The sequence below is a fragment of the Heterodontus francisci genome, chromosome 11 (genome assembly GCF_036365525.1).
Source record: "Heterodontus francisci isolate sHetFra1 chromosome 11, sHetFra1.hap1, whole genome shotgun sequence".
Taxonomy (NCBI): Eukaryota; Metazoa; Chordata; class Chondrichthyes; order Heterodontiformes; family Heterodontidae; genus Heterodontus; species Heterodontus francisci.
In genome coordinates, this window is record NC_090381.1 from 18,330,039 (window position 1) to 18,349,911 (window position 19,873).

Consider the following 19,873-nt stretch of genomic DNA (forward strand, 5'->3'; position numbering starts at 1 on the left):
TTAAGGCTACCATTTTGCAAGAGCCTATGTCATCATTTTGACCATCAGAAAATCAGCTCATTGCGAGTCCCAGTGGCGGGACCCCATGAGGGTGGTGCCATCGCTCGTCATGTGTTCAGCTGGCCAACAACGATAATACGGCAGCTGGCACATTTGAATGCAGGAGGCGAGGGGCCCGTCCCACTGGAGGACAGGCGCGGATGGCAAGACGCCGATGGTGTCATCAGCAGAAACAATTCCAGGTCCTGGCTCCATATTTAAAGCACTTCCTGTCCTGCTTAAACTGCTGCTTCATTGACTGACATTGCTGCTGCTTTGCTTTTGTGCTGCTGTGCTCCCGACCCCCCTGCCTGGAGTCCCTGTGCTGCTGTGCTCCTGACCCCCCTGCCTGCAGTCCCTGTGCTGCTGTGCTCCTGACCCCCCTGCCTGCAGTCCCTGTGCTGCTGTGCTCCTGACCCCCCTGCCTGCAGTCCCTGTGCTGCTGTGCTCCTGACCCCCCTGCCTGCAGTCCCTGTGCTGCTGTGCTCCTGACCCCCCTGCCTGGAGTCCCTGTGCTGCTGTGCTCCTGACCCCCCTGCCTGGAGTCCCTGTGCTGCTGTGCTCCTGACCCCCCTGCCTGGAGTCCCTGTGCTGCTGTGCTCCTGACCCCCCTGCCTGGAGTCCCTGTGCTGCTGTGCTCCTGACCCCCCTGCCTGGAGTCCCTGTGCTGCTGTGCTCCTGACTCCCCTGCCTGGGGTCCCTGTGCTGCTGTGCTCCTGACCCCCCCTGCCTGGGGTCCCTGTGCTGCTGTGCTCCTGACCCCCCTGCCTGCAGTCCCTGTGCTGCTGTGCTCCTGACTCCCCTGCCTGGGGTCCCTGTGCTGCTGTGCTCCTGACCCCCCCTGCCTGGAGTCCCTGTGCTGCTGTGCTCCTGACCCCCCTGCCTGGAGTCCCTGTGCTGCTGTGCTCCTGACCCCCCTGCCTGGAGTTCCTGTGCTGCTGTGCTCCTGACCCCCCTGCCTGGAGTCCCTGTGCTGCTGTGCTCCTGACCCCCCTGCCTGGAGTTCCTGTGCTGCTGTGCTCCTGACCCCCCTGCCTGCAGTCCCTGTGCTGCTGTGCTCCTCACCCCCCTGCCTGGGGTCTCTGTGCTGCTGTGCTCCTAACCCCCCCTGCCTGGAGTCCCTGTGCTGCTGTGCTCCTCACCCCCCTGCCTGGGGTCTCTGTGCTGCTGTGCTCCTGATCCCCCTGCCTGGGGTTTCTGTGCTGCTGTGCTCCTGACCCCCCTGCCTGGAGTCCCTGTGCTGCTGTGCTCCTGACCCCCCTGCCTGGAGTCCCTGTGCTGCTGTGCTCCTGACCCCCCTGCCTGGAGTCCCTGTGCTGCTGACCTCCTGCCTGGAGTCCCCCTGCTGTTGTGCTGCTGACCAAGGCCTCACAAGGCCAGCAGTTCAACAGAAAGCAAGAGGAACCAGGTGACCCACAGTTCAGTGATCACTCCCTGAGGATTCACCTCCAGGCTGTAAGGGATGACAGGAAGAAACCCTCCCGCCTGACTGAGCAAGCCTGGATGGAGATCACGGAGGATGTCAGCAGCCATGGGGTCACTCTCTGAAACTGGGTCCAGTGCCACAAAAGGCCCCCTTCGCTTCACCAATGTGTGTCCTCCATATCTATCTCATCTTTGCAGCTTGCATGTTGTCAAGTGGTTGGGAGCGTGACATGGTCAGGGAATGGCTGCAAAGTGGGTGGCAAGGAGCTGAGGCAACAGCAGATCATGTCAGATGCACGGCTGCATCTCCAAACCAGCCAGTCTTCTGTCCTACCTTCCCCCACTCCCATTCCTTTAAAGCAGATGTGAGGAAGAGGTATTTGGGAGCCCCCAACAGGGGCCAAAGGCCTGCCACCAGAGTAAGTGTCCTGTCGTTCTCCCTCTTTCAGCTCACAGGAGACAATGGCCCTTCATCGACGTCATCGCCTGTCCCTCGATTCGAGGATGACATTTACTCAAAGGTTGTTAGTTTCTGCCATGGGTCTTCGTTTGAATGAACAGGCCAATTCTCGACCTGCAGACCTTTGGGCACATGGGGTAGGATGTCCCAGGAGGTAGTGGGATCCTGGTGCAGGCTTTGTTTCCTTTTCTTTCCTTCTCTGTCGCCACTCTGCCACATCATTAACGCTTTTGAACTCAAAGCATGTTGCAGCTTGAGGGACAATTTGTAGCCATTTTGAATGTTTGGTTGTACGCTCCTCCCAGTCATCAATGTCAATGCTGCCATGCTTCAAAGAGAGCTGCAGAGTGTCTTTGAAGTGTTTTCTTTGTCCTCCCCCGGAATGCTGGCCATTTGCGAGTTGAGAAAACAGGACCTTGTGGGGGTGACGGTTTTCGGCCATCTGGATGCAGTATCTAGTCCATCTAAGTTGATTTTGCAGAAGTTTTGCCTGAATGCTTGTGGAGCTAGCTTCAGGAAGAACACTAGCATTTGTTTGATGGTCCTCCCATTGAATCTGGAGGTTGTGGTGGAGGCATTGCTGATAGAATTTCTCTAGCACTCTTATGTACGAACATATGAATTAGGAGCAGGAGTCGGTCACTTGGCCCCTTGAGTCTGCTCCGCCATTCAATAAGATCATGGCTGATCTAATTATAACCTCGACTCCACATTCCCATCTAGTCCTGATAACCTTTCACTCCATTGCTTATCAAAAATCTATCTACCTCTGCCTTAAAAATATGTGAAGACTCTGCTTCCACTGCCTTTTGAGCAAGAGAGTTCCAAAGACTCACGACCCTCAGAGAGAGAAAAAATTCTCCTCATCTTTATCTTAAATGGGTGACCCCTTATTTTTAAACAGTGACCTCTAGTTTGAGATTCTCCCACAAGGGGAAACATCCTTTCCACATCCACCCTCATGTCAAGACCTCTCATGATCTTATATATTTCAATCAAGTCACCTCTTACTCTTCTAAACTCCAGTGGATACAAGCCTAGCCTGTCCAACCTTTCCTCATAAGACAACCGGCCCATTCCAGGTATTAGTCTAGTAAATGTTCTCTGAACTGCTTCCAACACATTTACATCCTTCCTTAAATAAGGAGGCCAATACTGTACACAATACTCCAGATGTGGTCTCCCCAATGCCCTGTATAACTGAAGCATAACCTCCCTACTTTTGTATACAATTCCTCTCGTGATAAATGATAACATTCTATTAGCCTTCCTAATTGCTTGCTGTACCTGCATAGTAACATAGTTACTAAGACAAAGCCCCCATTCAAAATATATAATTCTAATTGCAGTGGGAGAAACGCACTGTCGATTCAGTCCCATTCCTCCACAGATCGCCTAACATATCACTTTAAACTTCCTAAATTAAAGAAATTCACAGCCAAATTGAACTGTCTACTAACTCCAGAATAAGACGAACCAAACCAGGTGTCTTTAGATCAACAAATTAACTGTTTCTTAGAAAATCAAAATTCTTAAACAGTACTAAGATATAAACAACATTTAAAAAAATAGTAAATACAATAAAGTCCGTGCAGATTTACGCTCCTGCCAAAGTGGAGTCTTCCAATGTGGAACACTACAAGGTTTGCTTGAAGTCCTCGCAGCCGTTCAATGGGAATAAAAAAAGGTCCAACATCCGAAGCCCGAAGCTTCACCTCCATGTCCATCCAGCGATGACCACCATAGATCAACCACTTGCAAGCACGTTTCAATGAATCAATTTGGTTTTAGAATTTTTGAAGGATAAAAGATTGTCACAGTCTAACTTCCCTTCCTTCAGTTTAAATTATCAGAGATCTCTCTTCCGTTCATGCAGGTCCAGCTGTCTGTCTGTGTCTGTCAAAAGCCAGTTTTTCAGCTAGTTTCAAAACATCGTACATCATGTTTTTGGTCTCTGAATGGCTGTTGCCGAGTAACCAAAATGCACTTTGGCTCACAGTCCCTGCAGCTTGTTGCCTTAAAGCAGTACTGATCTTTCGCTGACTTAAAGACACACCATATACTTGCCGGGAAAAAAACACCAGGATCATAACATAACCTTTTGCAACACTTAGATGCCTCTGCAAATCAGAGCTCTGCAATCTCTCACCATTTAGATAATATGCTTCTTTTTATTCTTCCTGCCAAAATAGACAATTTCACATTTTCCCATATTATACTCCATTTGCCAGATCTTTGCCAACTCACTTAACCTATCTATATCCCTTTGTGGCCTCCTAATGCCCTCTTCACAAGTTACTTTCCTACCTATTTTTGTGTCATCAGCAAATTTATCAACCATACCTTCGGTCTCTTAACCTAAGTCATTTATATGGACCGGCAGCTCAGTAGTATCGGCAATGACACCGGGAGCAGTGGCCACTGCCAATACTACAGGAGGCCTGGGGCCAGCCCAGTGTTGGAACTCCGGACAAGAGATAACTGAGGCAGAGCCACCTGGGCCAATCCTGCAGGCCCTGGTGATGGAGGGGGGGGGAGGGGAAGCAACGAGTACAGGGGGTGTGTTACGGGATATGGGTTGTTTGCCAGTGGGGGCACTCCATGGGCCACAGATTGCCCACGGATGAGCCCCTCCCTAACCCTGTAGGGAGCTTGCCTTATTTAACCGGGCAACCTTCCCATGTTGGGGAGCCACCACCAACCCCCCCTCAACCACTCCCAACCCACGCTGCTGGCTTAATTCCAGTGGTGATGGGAAGAGGGCCCTTAAGTGGCCAACGTAAGGGCCTGAATTAGTGTCTGGGCGCGAAGGCTGTCTTTGTAACAGGAAGGCGACGGGCCCTCAGCCCCCCCACCTCCCGTCGCAATTCTATGGGCCCACCCACCTCTGAACCCATCTCAGGAGGGCCCATGAAATCCAGCTTGATGAATGCCCAGTTGGGAAAGTCGAACAGGTGCACACTCAACCCAATTCAATCACAGCACAGAGTCACGCAGAAGAGGAGAGAAAATTTGAGAGAATTAAATTATCGTCAAGAATTAGCCATGTTAGAAACCTAGCAAAAGCTACCAACAATTCCAAGAAGATAACAACTCAGCACAATGCTGAATATACAGCTTATGAAAATATCAAAACGAGTAGTTGCACTGAAAGTGAAGTGGGACGCGGTCTTGTCTTAACATGAGCTGCTTATCTTATACTCAACATTGCATCAGTCATACTGGAAGAATTGTTTTGTCAAAGTGGTGGATTTTGATGTTTTTTAAAGGTGCTGCATTTATTTTCCAGAAGAAGTTGGAGCATCCTCCTTGAAAATTGTGATTTTTCACACTTGGATACATTTTGCCGATTTCTGCATCACCCAGGCTAATTGTGTGATTAAGTGATTCAAAGCCAGTAGGAGCCTGCCAGAAATCAAGGTCTCGGGCCCTTGGTTTCTGTCCACTAATTTAAAGGGATATATAATCACGAGCTAGCTGCCCTACAAGTTCTCCCTGAAAATACCATTCCTTGTCAGGAGCTGTCCTACTGTTAGCCTGGGCATTTCACTGACAGTTTGAAAGATGTGTTATAATAACCTCAGAGAAAGCAAACAGAAGCATAGCAGAAACAAAAGCAGAAAGTGCTGGAAATGCTCAGTAGGTCAGACAGCATCTGTGGAGAGAAAGGCAGAATTACCGTTCCAGGTCTGTGACATATCTCTGTTTCTCTCTCCCCAGATGCTGCCTGACCTGCTGAGTATTTCCAGCATTTTCTGTTTTTGTTTCAGATTTCCAGCATCTGCAGCATTTTGCTTTTGCAGAAGCACAGCAGAGCCTAGTCCAGGCACCAAAAGAGAGGCAAAATCAAAGAACAAGATGAATAAAGTGGCCTTGATTATCTGTGAAGCATTTTGGACATCCTGTAGTTGTGAAACGCGCTATAGAAATGCAAGTCTTTCTTTTTTTCCGCAGATATTTGTTCCAATATTGATGCAGCTAAGTGTCAATGAAATGAAAATTGAACACACTTGCTAAGTCCCATGTGTGAGGAGTCCCCTGTAGTCAAATCACATTACTTCTCACTGTCACATAATGATGACTATTGTATTACATTCTCAGTATGTCCGGACCATTGACATTCTTCACAAACTGTCGTGCTCAGAATTGTACACAATACTACAGCTGAGGCCTAACCAGAAATTTGTAAAGGTTCAGCATGACTTTCCTGTTTTTCAATGCCTTATTTACAAAGCCAAATCCTTTCTTAACTTCGGTATCAACTTGCCTGGCCACCATCAAAGATTTGTTAATATGCACTCCCAGACCCCTCTGCTCATGCAACTTCCTCAAAATACTGCCATTTAGATTATACTGCCTCTCCGTGCTGTTTTTTCCCAAAGCATCACTTCAATATTGGAATATAAGGTAAAAATTCAAAATTTGCCAATGTTTGCATTTTGTATCTGTCTTCACAGTAGAAGACATAAAAAGTGCCCCAAGAATAGTAGAAAATCAAGAGGAAAAAGGGAGGGAGGAACTTAAAACAATTAGAGAAAAAGTACTCGGAAAACTAATAGGGCTAAAGGATGACAAGTTCCCTGGACCTGATGGCCTGCATACTAGAGTCTTAAAAGAAGTGGCTGCAGAGATAGTGGATCCATTGGTTGTAATATTCCAAGATTCCCTCGATTCTGGAAAGGTCACAGCAGATTGGAAAACCACAAATGTAACGCATTTATTCAAGAAAGGATGGAGACAGAAAACAGGAAGCTATAGGCCAGTTAGCCTAACAACTGTCTTTGGGAAAATGCTAGAATCTATTATTAAGAAAGTAGTAGCTGGGCATTTAGAAAATCATCATACAATCTGGCAAAGTCAACATGGTTTTATGAAAAGGAAATAGTGTTTGACAAATTTATTAGTGTTCTTTGAGGATGTAACAAATGAGGTGGATAAAGGGGAACCAGTAGATGTAGTATATTTGGATTTTCAAAAGGTATTCGATAAGGTAATTATATTTATATAAATGACTTGGACGAAGGGACCAAAGGTATGGTTGCTAAATTTGCTGATGACACAGAGATAGGTAGGAAAGTAAGCTGTGAAGAGGAGATAAGGAGGCTGCAAAAGAATATAGATAGGTTAAGTGAGTGGGCAAAGATCTGGCAAATGGAGTATAATGTGGGAAAATGTAAAATTGTCCATTTTGGCAGGAAGAACAAAAAAGAAGCATATTATCTAAATGGTGAGAGATTGCAGAGCTCTGAGATGCAGAGGGATCTGGGTGTCCTAGTGCATGAATTGCAAAAGTATGTCGGTACAGCACGTAATTAGGATAGCTAATAGAATGTTATCATTTATTGCAAGGGAAATTGAATACAAAAGTAGGGAGGTTATGCTTCAGTTATACAGGGCATTGGTGAGACTGCATCTGGAGTACTTTGTACAGTATCGGTCTCCTTATTTAAGGAAGGATGTAAATGCATTGGAAACAGCTCAGAGAAGGTTTACTAGACGAATACCTGGAATGTGTGAGTTGTCTTATGAAGAAAGGTTGGATAGGCTAGGTTTGTATCCACTGGAGTTTAGGAGTGTAAAAGATGACTTGATTGACACATATAAGATCATGGGTCTTGACAGGGTGGATGTGGAAAGGATGTTTACCCTTGTGGGTGAATCTAGAACTCGGGGTCACTATTTAAAAATAAGGGGTCACCCATTTAAGACAGCGGTGAGGGGAATTTTTTTCTCTCAAAGGGTTGTGAGTCTTTGGAACTCTCTTCCTCAAAAGGCAGTGGAAGCAGTGTTTTTAAATATTTTTAGGGCAGAGATAGATACATTCTTGATAAATAATGGGTGAAAGATTGTCGGGCTAGGCGGGAATGTGGAGTCGAGGTTACAATCAGATCAGCCATGATCTTATTGAATGTTGGTGCAGGCTCGGTGGGGCCAAGTGGCCGACTCCTACTTCTAATTCGTATGTTCGTAAGAGCTCATGGTATTGGTAATAATATATTAACATGGATAGAGGATTGGCTTACTAACAGGAAACAGAGAGTTGGGATAAATGGGACATTTTCAGGTTGGCAAACGGTAACTAGCTGTGTGTCACAAGGGTCAGTACTAGGCTTCAACTATTTACAATCTATATTAATGTCTTGGATGAAGGGACCGAGTATATTGTAGCCAACTTTGCAGATCATAAAAAGATAGTTCGGAAAGCAAGTTTTGAGGAGGACACAAAGAGTCTGCAAATGGATTTAGATAGGTTAAGTGAGTGGGCAAAAATATGGCAGATGAGGTACAATGTGGAAAAATGTGAGGTTGTCCACTTTGACAGGGACAATAGAAATGCAGAATATTATTTAAATGGAGAGAAACTGCAGAATGCTGAGGACAGAGAGATCTGGGGCCCTGGTACATGAATCACAAAAAGTGAACATGTAGGTACAGCAAGTAATTAGGAAGACAAATGGAATGTTAGCCTTTATTGCAAGGGGATTAGAGTATAAAAATAGTGAAGTCTTGCTACAACTGTTCAGGGCATTGGTGAGTACACAATTAGAGTAATGCATACAGTTTTGGTCACCTTATTTAAGGAGGGATATACTTGCATTGGAAGCAGTTCAATGAAGGTATTCTAGGCTGATTTCTGGGATAAAGGGCTCGTCCTATGAGGAAAGGTTGAGCAGATTGGGCCTATACTCATTGGAGTTCAGAGATTGAGAGATGATTTTATTGAAACATATAAGATTCTGAGCGGGCTTGACATGGTAGATACTGAGACGATGTCTCCCCTCGTGGAGAGTCTAGAATGAGGGGGCACAGTTTGAAAATAAGGCGTCTTCCATTTAAGACAGAAAGGAGAGGAATTTCTTCTCTCAGAGGGTCATTAATCTTTGGAACTCTGGTCATTGAATCTATTCAAGGCTGAGTTAGACAGATTTTTGATCTGCAAGGGAGTCAAGGGTTATGTGGGGCTGGCAGGAAAGTGGAGTTAAGGCCACAATCCGATCTGCCATGATCTTATTGAATAGTGGAGCAGGCTCGAGGGGCTGAATGGCCTACTCCTATTTCTTATTTTCTTATGTCCTTATGAAACTAAACTTGGAGGTGTAGTGGCCAGTGAGGATGACACCAATCAACTGCAACAAGACACAGATAGGCTGGAAGAATGGGAAGATAATAAGTGGCAGATGGATTTGAATACAGAGAAATATAAGGTGATGCATTTTGGCAGAAGGGATGGGGAGAAGCAATATAGACTTAATGGTACAGTTCTAAAGAGTGTACAGCAGGGTTGTCCAACTTTTTCAGGCGGAAGGCCGCATTGCTATTTTTGCTCGGCCCAATGGACCGATGTACAAACTTCAAATGATAAAGGCATTAAAAATTTATCTTAATAATAAAAACAACAATCCATGTGCATTTTTGTGAAGAAGCTTCAAATGAGAAGACAACTTATTAACTTACTTTCTCGTCACTATATTGAAAACTGATTTAGTGACATACTTGGCATTGCTTTTGCTTTGTTAAGTAGTCAGTCTTTGCACACTTGATGAAGCGATGCAGAGTATTCTGGATAGATGTTCACCTTTCAGGAGAGCTCTGTGTGTGTGTCTCATTCTGTCTTCCCCGCACACCACCACCACCACCACACACCCCCAGCACCCCCCACCCACCCCCCCACACCTCCCATCTAGGACTAGGAGACATAGATTGAAGGTTTTGTCTAAAAGATGCTACAAGGGGGAATATGAGGAAGCATATTTTTACGCAGCAGCTGGAAATGACCTGGAACTCACTGCCCGCAAGGGTGGTGGAAGTAGAGACTATCAATGACTTCAAGAGGAAGTTGGATGGGCACCTGAGAGAAATAGACTTGCAGGGATACATGGATTGAACCAGGGAGTGGGGCTGTCTGCATAGCTCCGTGGAGAGCCGGTATGGACTCGATGGACAGAATAGCCTCCTTCTGTGCTGTAAGTAAATGACTCTGACTCACTCTCCCCTCTCTGTCTCTCTCTCTCTGTCCCTCTCTCTGTCTGTCTCTCTGTCTCCCTTTCCCCCCTCTTTCTGTCTCCCTCTCCCCCTCTCTCTGTTTCCTTTCCCCCCTCTCTCTGTCTCCTTCTCCCCCTCCCACTGGCTCTCTCCACCCCACTTCTCTGTCTCTCTCCCCACCTTTCTCTCCACCCCACCACATCTCCAGTCTTCCCCGCTCAGTGTTCCCTGCTCTCTCTACCCTTCCCATCTCTCTGTCCCTCCTCTCTCTCGCACACAGTTACACAAAGTGAAACGCTCTTTTAAAGTTCTTTTAAAAAACATTGTTGTCAGTTTCAGAGAAGACAGCTGCTGACATCGTTCCCAACAGACTGGCAGTTTTCCAATGGGCTTTTTTTAAAAAAAGGTCAGAACACGCCAGTGGCTGAGTGCTATTGGCCTGGGTTAGTACATTCAGAGCCGGGGCTAAGTGTTCTCAGCCGGGATTAGTATATTCAGAGCTGGGGCTAAGTGTTCTCAGCCGGGATTAGTATATTCAGATAAAAGCAAAATACTGCGGATGCTGGAAATCTGAAACAAAAACAAGAAATGCTGGATTCACTCAGCAGGTCTGGCAGCATCTGTGGAAAGAGAAGCAGAGTTAACGTTTCGGGTCAGTGACCCTTCTTCGGAGTTCCGAAGAAGGATCACTGACCCGAAACGTTAACTCTGCTTCTCTTTCCACAGATGCTGCCAGACCTGCTGAGTGAATCCAGCGTTTCTTGTTTTTGTTGTGTTAGTATATTCAGAGCTGGGGCTAAGTGTTCTCAGCCGGGATTAGTATATTCAGAGCCGGGGCTGAGTGCTGTTGGCCTGGGTTAGTATATTCAGAGCCGGGGCTAAGCGTTCTCAGCCGGGATTAGTATATTCAGAGCCGGGGCTAAGTGTTCTCAGTCTGGGTTAGTATATTCAGAGCCGGGGCTAAGCGTTCTCAGCCGGGATTAGTATATTCAGAGCCGGGGCTAAGCGTTCTCAGCCGGGATTAGTATATTCAGAGCCGGGGCTGAGTGCTGTTGGCCTGGGTTAGTACATTCAGAGCCGGGGTTAAGTGCTCTCAGTCTGGGTTAGTACATTCAGAGCCGGGGCTAAGTGTTCTCAGTCTGGGTTAGTACATTCAGAGCCGGGGCTAAGTGTTCTCAGTCTGGGTTAGTACATTCAGAGCCAGGCTAAGTGTTCTCAGCCTGGGTTAGTACATTCAGAGCCGGGGCTGAATGCTGTTGGCCTGGGATAGTACATTCAGAGCAGGGGTTAAGTGCTCTCAGTCTGGGTTAGTACATTCAGAGCCGGGGTTAAGTGCTCTCAGTCTGGGTTAGTATATTCAGAGCCGGGGCTAAGCGTTCTCAGCCTGGGTTAGTACATTCAGAGCCGGGGCTGAGTGCTGTTGGCCTGGGATAGTACATTCAGAGCAGGGGTTAAGTGCTCTCAGTCTGGGTTAGTACATTCAGAGCCGGGGTTAAGTGCTCTCAGTCTGGGTTAGTACATTCAGAGCCAGGCTAAGTGTTCTCAGCCTGGGTTAGTACATTCAGAGCCGGGGCTAAGTGTTCTCAGTCTGGGTTAGTACATTCAGAGCCGGGGCTAAGTGTTCTCAGTCTGGGTTAGTACATTCAGAGCCAGGCTAAGTGCTCTCAGTCTGGGTTACTACATTCAGAGCTGGGGCTGAGTGCTGTTGGCCTCGGTTAGTACATTCAGAGCAGGCGTTAAGTGTTCTCAGTCTGGGTTAGTACATTCAGAGCCGGGGTTAAGTGTTCTCAGCCTTTGTTAGTACATTCAGAGCCGGGGTTAAGTGTTCTCAGCCTGGGTTAGTACATTCAGAGCCGGGGTTAAGTGTTCTCAGCCTGGGGTAGTACATTCAGAGCCAGGCTAAGTGTTCTCAGTCTGGGTTAGTACATTCAGAGCATGGGCTGAGTGTTCTCAGTCTGGGTTAGTACAGTCAGAGCCGGGGCTAAGTGTTCTCAGCCTGGGTTAGTACATTCAGAGCCGGGGTTACGTGTTCTCATCCTGGGTTAGTACTTTCAGAGCCGGGGTTAAGTGTTCTCAGCCTGGGTTAGTACATTCAGAGACGGGGTTAAGTGTTCTCAGACTGGGTTAGTACTTTCAGAGTCGGGGCTAAGTGTTCTCAGCCTGGGTTAGTACATTCAGAGCAGGGGTTAAGTGTTCTCAGCCTGGGTTAGTACATTCAGAGCCGGGGTTAAGTGTTCTCAGCCTGGGTTAGTACATTCAGAGACGGGTTTAAGTGTTCTCAGCCTGGGTTAGTACTTTCAGAGCCTGGGCTAAGTGTTCTCGGCCTGGGTTAGTACATTCAGAGCTGGGGTTAAGTGTTCTCAGCCTGGGTTAATATATTCAGAGCCGGTGTTAAGTGTTCTCAGTCTGGGTTAGTACATTCAGAGCCGGGGTTAAGTGTTCTCAGTCTGGGTTAGTACATTCAGAGCCGGGGCTAAGTGTTCTCAGCCTGGGTTAGTACATTCAGAGCCGGGGTTAAGTGTTCTCAGTCTGGGTTAGTACATTCTGAGCCAGGGCTAAGTGTTCTCAGTCTGGGTTAGTACATTCTGAGCCGGGGTTAAGTGTTCTCAGCCTGGGTTAGTACATTCAGAGCAGGGGTTAAGTGTTCTCAGCCTGGGTTAGTACATTCAGAGCAGGGGTTAAGTGTTCACAGCCTGGGTTAGTACATTCAGAGCCGGGGCTAAGTGTTCTCAGCCTGGGTTAGTACATTCAGAGCCAGGCTAAGTGTTCTCAGCCTGGGTTAGTACATTCAAAGCAGGGGCTAAGTGTTCTCAGTCTGGGTTAGTACATTCAGAGCCGGGGCTAAGTGTGCTCAGTCTGGGTTAGTACATTCAGAGCCGGGGCTAAGTGTTCTCAGTCTGGGTTAGTACATTCAGTGCCGGGGCTAAGTGTTCTCAGCCTGTGTTAGGACATTCACAGCCGGGGTTAAGTGTTCTCAGTCTGGGTTAGTACATTCAGAGCCGGGGTTAAGTGTTCTCAGTCTGGGTTAGTACATTCAGAGCCGGGGTTAAGTGTTCTCAGTCTGGGTTAGTACATTCAGAGCAGGGGCTAAGTGTTCTCAGTCTGGGTTAGTACATTCAGAGCCGGGGCTAAGTGTTCTCAGCCTGGGTTAGGACATTCACAGCCGGGGTTAAGTGTTCTCAGTCTGGGTTAGTACATTCAGAGCCGGGGTTAAGTGTTCTCAGTCTGGGTTAGTACATTCAGAGCCGGGGTTAAGTGTTCTCAGTCTGGGTTCGTACATTCAGAGCAGGGGCTAAGTGTTCTCAGTCTGGGTTAGTACATTCAGAGCAGGGGCTAAGTGTTCTCAGTCTGGGGTAGTCATTCAGAGCCGGGGTTAAGTGTTCTCAGTCTGGGTTAGTACATTCAGAGCCGGGGCTAAGTGTGCTCAGTATGGGTTAGTACATTCAGAGCCGGGGCTAAGTGTTCTCAGTCTGGGTTCGTCATTCAGAGCCGGGGTTAAGTGTTCGCAGCCTGGGTTAGTACATTCAGAGCCGGGGCTAAGTGTTCTCAGTCTGGGTTAGTACATTCAGAGCAGGGGCTAAGTGTTCTCAGTCTGGGTTAGTCATTCAGAGCCGGGGTTAAGTGTTCTCAGCCTGGGTTAGTACATTCAGAGCCGGGGCTAAGTGTTCTCAGCCTGGGTTTGTACATTCAGAGCCGGGGCTAAGTGTTCTCAGCCTGGGTTAGTACATTCAGAGCCGGGGCAAAGTGTTCTCAGCCTGGGTTAGTACATTCAGAGCCGGGGCTAAGTGTTCTCAGTCTGGGTTAGTACATTCAGAGCCGGGGCTAAGTGGTCTCAGTCTGGGTTAGTACATTCAGAGCCGGGGCTGAGTGCTGTTGGCCTGGGTTAGTACATTCAGAGCCGGGGTTAAGTGTTCTCAGCCTGGGTTAGTACATTCAGAGCCGGGGCTGATTGCTGTTGGCCTGGGTTAGTACATTCAGAGCAGGGGTTAAGTGCTCTCAGTCTGGGTTAGTACATTCAGAGCCGGGGTTAAGTGTTCTCAGTCTGTGTTAGTACATTCAGAGCCGGGGCAAAATGTTCTCAGTCTGGGTTACTACATTCAGAGCCGGGGCTAAGTGTTCTCAGTCTGTGTTAGTACATTCACAGCCGGGGCTAAGTGTTCTCAGCCTGGGTTAGTACATTCAGAGCCGGGGCTAAGTGTTCTCAGTCTGGGTTAGTACATTTAGAGCCGGGGCTAAGTGTTCTCAGCCTGGGTTAGTACATTCAGAGCCGGGGCTGAGTGCTGTTGGCCTGGGTTAGTACATTCAGAGCAGGGGTTAAGTGCTCTCAGTCTGGGTTAGTACATTCAGAGCAGGTGCTCAGTGTTCTCAGTCTGGGTTAGTACATTCAGAGCCGGGGTTAAGTGCTCTCAGTCTGGGTTAGGACATACAGAGCCGGGGTTAAGTGCTCTCAGTCTGGGTTAGGAAATGCAGAGCTGGGGCTGAGTGCTGTTGGCCTCGGTTAGTACATTCAGAGCCAGGCTAAGTGTTTTCAGTCTGGGTTAGTACATTCAGAGCCAGGCTAAGTGTTCTCGGCCTGGGTTAGTACATTCAGAGCATGGGCTGAGTGTTCTCAGTCTGGGTTAGTACAGTCAGAGCCGGGGCTAAGTGTTCTCAGTCTGGGTTAGTACATTCAGAGCCGGGGTTAAGTGTTCTCAGCCTGGGTTAGTACTTTCAGAGCCGGGGATAAGTGTTCTCAGCCTGGGTTAGTACATTCAGAGCTGGGGTTAAGTGTTCTCAGCCTGGGTTAGTACATTCAGAGCCGGGGTTAAGTGTTCTCAGTCTGGGTTAGTACATTCAGAGCCGGGGTTAAGTGTTCTCAGTCTGCGTTAGTACATTCAGAGCCGGGGCTGAGTGCTGTTGGCCTGGGTTAGTACATGCAGAGCAGGGGTTAAGTGCTCCCTGTCTGGGTTAGTACATTCAGAGCAGGCGTTAAGTGTTCTCAGTCTGGGTTAGTACATTCAGAGCAGGGGTTAAGTGCTCTCAGCCTGGGTTAGTACATTCAGAGCTGGGGTTAAGTGTTCGCAGCCTGGGTTAGTACATTCAGAGCCGGGGCTAAGTGTTCTCAGCCTGGGTTAGTACATTCAGAGCCGGGGTTAAGTGTTCGCAGCCTGGGTTAGTACATTCAGAGCCGGGGCTAAGTGTTCTCAGCCTGGGTTAGTACATTCAGAGCCGGGGTTAAATGTTCTCAGCCTGGGTTAGTACATTCAGAGCCGGGGTTAAATGTTCTCAGTCTGGGTTAGTACATTCAGAGCCGGGGTTAAGTGTTCTCAGTCTGTGTTAGTACATTCAGAGCCGGGGCAAAATGTTCTCAGTCTGGGTTACTACATTCAGAGCCGGGGCTAAGTGTTCTCAGTCTGTGTTAGTACATTCACAGCCGGGGCTAAGTGTTCTCAGCCTGGGTTAGTACATTCAGAGCCGGGGCTGAGTGCTGTTGGCCTGGGTTAGTACATTCAGAGCAGGGGTTAAGTGCTCTCAGTCTGGGTTAGTACATTCAGAGCCGGGGTTAAGTGTTCTCAGCCTGGGTTAGTACATTCAGAGCCGGGGCTAAGTGTTCTCAGCCTGGGTTAGTACATTCAGAGCCGGGGTTAAATGTTCTCAGCCTGGGTTAGTACATTCAGAGCCGGGGTTAAATGTTCTCAGTCTGGGTTAGTACATTCAGAGCCGGGGTTAAGTGTTCTCAGTCTGTGTTAGTACATTCAGAGCCGGGGCAAAATGTTCTCAGTCTGGGTTACTACATTCAGAGCCGGGGCTAAGTGTTCTCAGTCTGTGTTAGTACATTCACAGCCGGGGCTAAGTGTTCTCAGCCTGGGTTAGTACATTCAGAGCCGGGGCTGAGTGCTGTTGGCCTGGGTTAGTACATTCAGAGCAGGGGTTAAGTGCTCTCAGTCTGGGTTAGTACATTCAGAGCCGGGGTTAAGTGTTCTCAGCCTGGGTTAGTACATTTAGAGCCGGGGTTAAGTGTTCTCAGCCTGGGTTAGTACATTCAGAGCCAGGCTAAGTGTTCTCAGTCTGGGTTAGTACTTTCAGAGCATGGGCTGAGTGTTCTCAGTCTGGGTTAGTACAGTCAGAGCCGGGGCTAAGTGTTCTCAGTCTGGGTTAGTACTTTCAGAGCCGGGGTTAAGTGTTCTCAGCCTGGGTTAGTACATTCAGAGACGGGGTTAAGTGTTCTCAGCCTGGGTTAGTACTTTCAGACCCGGGGCTAAGTGCTGTTGGCCTCGGTTAGTACATTCAGAGCAGGGGTTAAATGTTCTCAGTCTGGGTTAGTACATTCAGAGCCGGGGTTAAGTGTTCTCAGCCTGGGTTAGTACATTCAGAGCAGGCGTTAAATGTTCTCAGCCTGGGTTAGTACATTCAGAGCCGGGGTTAAGTGTTCTCAGCCTGGGTTAGTACATTCAGAGCCGGGGCTAAGTGTTCTCAGCCTGGGTTAGTACATTTAGAGCCAGGCTAAGTGTTCTCAGTCTGGGTTAGTACATTCAGAGCATGGGCTGAGTGTTCTCAGTCTGGGTTAGTACATTCAGAGCCGGGGCTAAGTGTTCTCAGCCTGGGTTAGTACATTCAGAGCCGGGGTTAAGTGTTCTCAGCCTGGGTTCGTACTTTCAGAGCCGGGGTTAAGTGTTCTCAGCCTGGGTTCGTACATTCAGAGACGGGGTTAAGTGTTCTCAGTCTGTGTTAGTACATTCAGAGCCGGGGCTAAGTGTTCTCAGCCTGGGTTAGTACATTCAGAGCTGGGGTTAAGTGTTCTCAGCCTGGGTTAGTACATTCAGAGCCGGGGTTAAGTGTTCTCAGTCTGGGTTAGTACATTCAGAGCCGGGGTTAAGTGTTCTCAGCCTGGGTTAGTACATTCAGAGCCGGGGCTGAGTGCTCTTGGCGTTGGTTAGTACATGCAGAGCAGGGGTTAAGTGCTCCCTGTCTGGGTTAGTACATTCAGAGCAGGCGTTAAGTGTTCTCAGTCTGGGTTAGTACATTCAGAGCCGGGGTTAAGTGTTCTCAGCCTGGGTTAGTACATTCAGAGCCGGGATTAAGTGATCTCAGCCTGGGTTAGTACATTCAGAGCCGGGGCTGAGTGCTGTTGGCCTGGGTTAGTACATTCAGAGCAGGGGTTAAGTGCTCTCAGTCTGGGTTAGTACATTCAGAGCCGGGGTTAAGTGTTCTCATCCTGGGTTCGTACTTTCAGAGCCGGGGTTAAGTGTTCTCAGCCTGGTTTAGTACATTCAGAGACGGGGTTAAGTGTTCTCAGTCTGTGTTAGTGCATTCAGAGCCGGGGCTAAGTGTTCTCAGCCTGGGTTAGTACATTCAGAGCTGGGGTTAAGTGTTCTCAGCCTGGGTTAGTACATTCAGAGCCGGGGTTAAGTGTTCTCAGTCTGGGTTAGTACATTCAGAGCCGGGGTTAAGTGTTCTCAGTCTGGGTTAGTACATTCAGAGCCGGGGTTAAGTGTTCTCAGTCTGGGTTAGTACATTCAGAGCCGGGGTTAACTGTTCTGAGCCTGGGTTAGTACATTCAGAGTCAGGCTGAGTGCTGTTGGCCTGGTTAGTACATTCTCTCTCTTTATGTCACAACTATCTTCAGTTTCTTCATCACGGGCCCTCCCCGCCACCCCCCGCCCAGCAGCCCATCATAAGATTGGAAATGGGAATGTTTGCTGTTCAGTTCCATTTGGAATTCCTCAGATACTGAAACAGTCCATGTCCACGTGCAGCAAAACCTGGACAACATCTTGGCTTGGTATGATAAGATGCAAGTAACATTCACACCACAAAAGTGCCAAACAATTGTCAATGCCCTCTGAAATGGCCTCACAAACCATTCAGTTGTCAAGGCCAATTAGGGATGGGCAACAAATGCTGGCTTTGCCAGCGCTGTCCACATCCCATGAAAAAATAAAACTTAATCTCGAATAAGAGCATGTCCCCCTGTCATTTAGTGACATTAACATCATGAAATCCCTCACCATCAACATCCTGGGGCTTACCACTGAGCAAAAACTAAACTGGACCAGCTACATAAATACTGTGGCGACAAAATAGGTCAAAGGCTGGGAATTCTGCAGTGTGTAACTCACCACCTGACTCCCCAAAGCCTGTCTATCATCTACAAGGCAAAAGTCAGGAGCATGATGGAATACTCTGCATTTGCCTGGATGAATGCGGCTCCAACAACACTCAGAAAGCTCGACCCCATCCAGGACAAAGTAGCCTGCTTGATCATTACCGCATCCATCACCTTCAACATTCACTTTTTCCACCACTGACACACAGTGGGAGCACTGTGTACCATATATAAGATGCACAACAGCAACTCGACAGGGCTCCTTCAATAGCACCTTTCAAACCTGTGACATATGAACATATGAACCCGAAGCAGGAGTAGGCCATTCAGCCCCTCAAGCCTGCTCTGCCATTCTATAAGATCATGATTGATCTGCTTGTGGACTCAACTCCACTTTCCTGCCTACCCCTGATGCCCTTTGACTCCCTTGTTTGTCACAAATCTGTCTGCCTCTACCTTAAAAACATTTAACGACCCTTCCTCCACTACTCTCCTGGAAAGAGAGTTCGACAGACCCACAACCCTCTGAGAGAAAAAATTTCTCCTCATCTCTGCCTTAAATGAGAGACGCCTTATTTTAAAACTGTGCTCCCTAGTTTTAATCTCTCCCACAAGGGGGAAACATCCTTTCAACATCCACCCTGTCAAGTCCTCTCAGGTTTCAATAAGATCACCTCTCATCCTTTTAAACTCCAATGAATACAGACCCAACCAGTGCAACCTTTCCTCGTAAAATAACCCTCTCATCCCAGAAATCAGTGGAGTGAATCTTCGCTGAACTGCTTCCAATATAATTATATCCTTTCTTAGGTAAGGAGACAAAAACTGTACACAATACTCTAGATGTGGTCTCACCAATACTCCTGTACAACTGTAGCAAAACATCCTTTCTTTACTATCCCATTCCCATTGCAATAAACAAAAACATTGCATTTTCGTGTTCCACGTACTAGGACACCCAGATCCCTCTGCATCTCAGAGTTCTGCACTCTCTCTTCATTTAAATAATATGTTGCTTTTTCTATTTTTCCGGCCAAAGTGGACAAGTTCACACTTTCCCACATTATACTCCATCTGCCAAATCTTTTCCCACTAACTTAACCTATGTATACCCCTTTGCAGCCTTCTTATCTCCTCTTCACAACTTACTCTCCTACCTGTCTTTGTGTCATCTGCAAATTTAGCAACCATACATTCTGGTCTTCATCCAAGTCATTGATATAGATTGTAAATAGTTGAGGCCTCAGCACTGATCCCTGTGGCACTCCACTAGTTACACCTTGCCAACCTGAAAACAACCCATTTATGCCTACTCTCTGTTTCCTGCTAGCGAACCAAACCTCTATCCATGCTAATAAGTCTCCCCCTATACCATGGGCTTATTTTTGTTTAGTAACCTTTGATGTGGCACCTTGTCAAATACACCACATCCACAGATTCCCCTTTATCTACATTGCTTGTAACTTTCAGCACTCTAATGAATCATAGAGGGAGAGAGTCATACAGCACTGAAGCAGGCCCTTTGGCCCACCAAGTCTGTGCCGACCATCAACCACCCATTTATGCTAATCCTACACTAATCCCATATTCCCTACCTTCCCTCAATTCTCCTACCACCTACCTACACTAGGGGCAATTTACAATGGCCAACTTACCTATCAACCTGCAAGTCTTTGGCTGTGGGAGGAAACCGGAGCACCCGGCAGAAACCCACGCGGTCACAGGGAGAGCTTGCAAACTCCGCATAAGCAGTACCCAGAACTGAACCCGGGTTGCTGGACTTGTGAAGCTGCGGTGCTAACCACTGCGCCACTGTGCCACCCAAACAAGAGTTCCCTTTCACAAAACCATGTTGACTCTGCCTGATTGCATTGAGATTT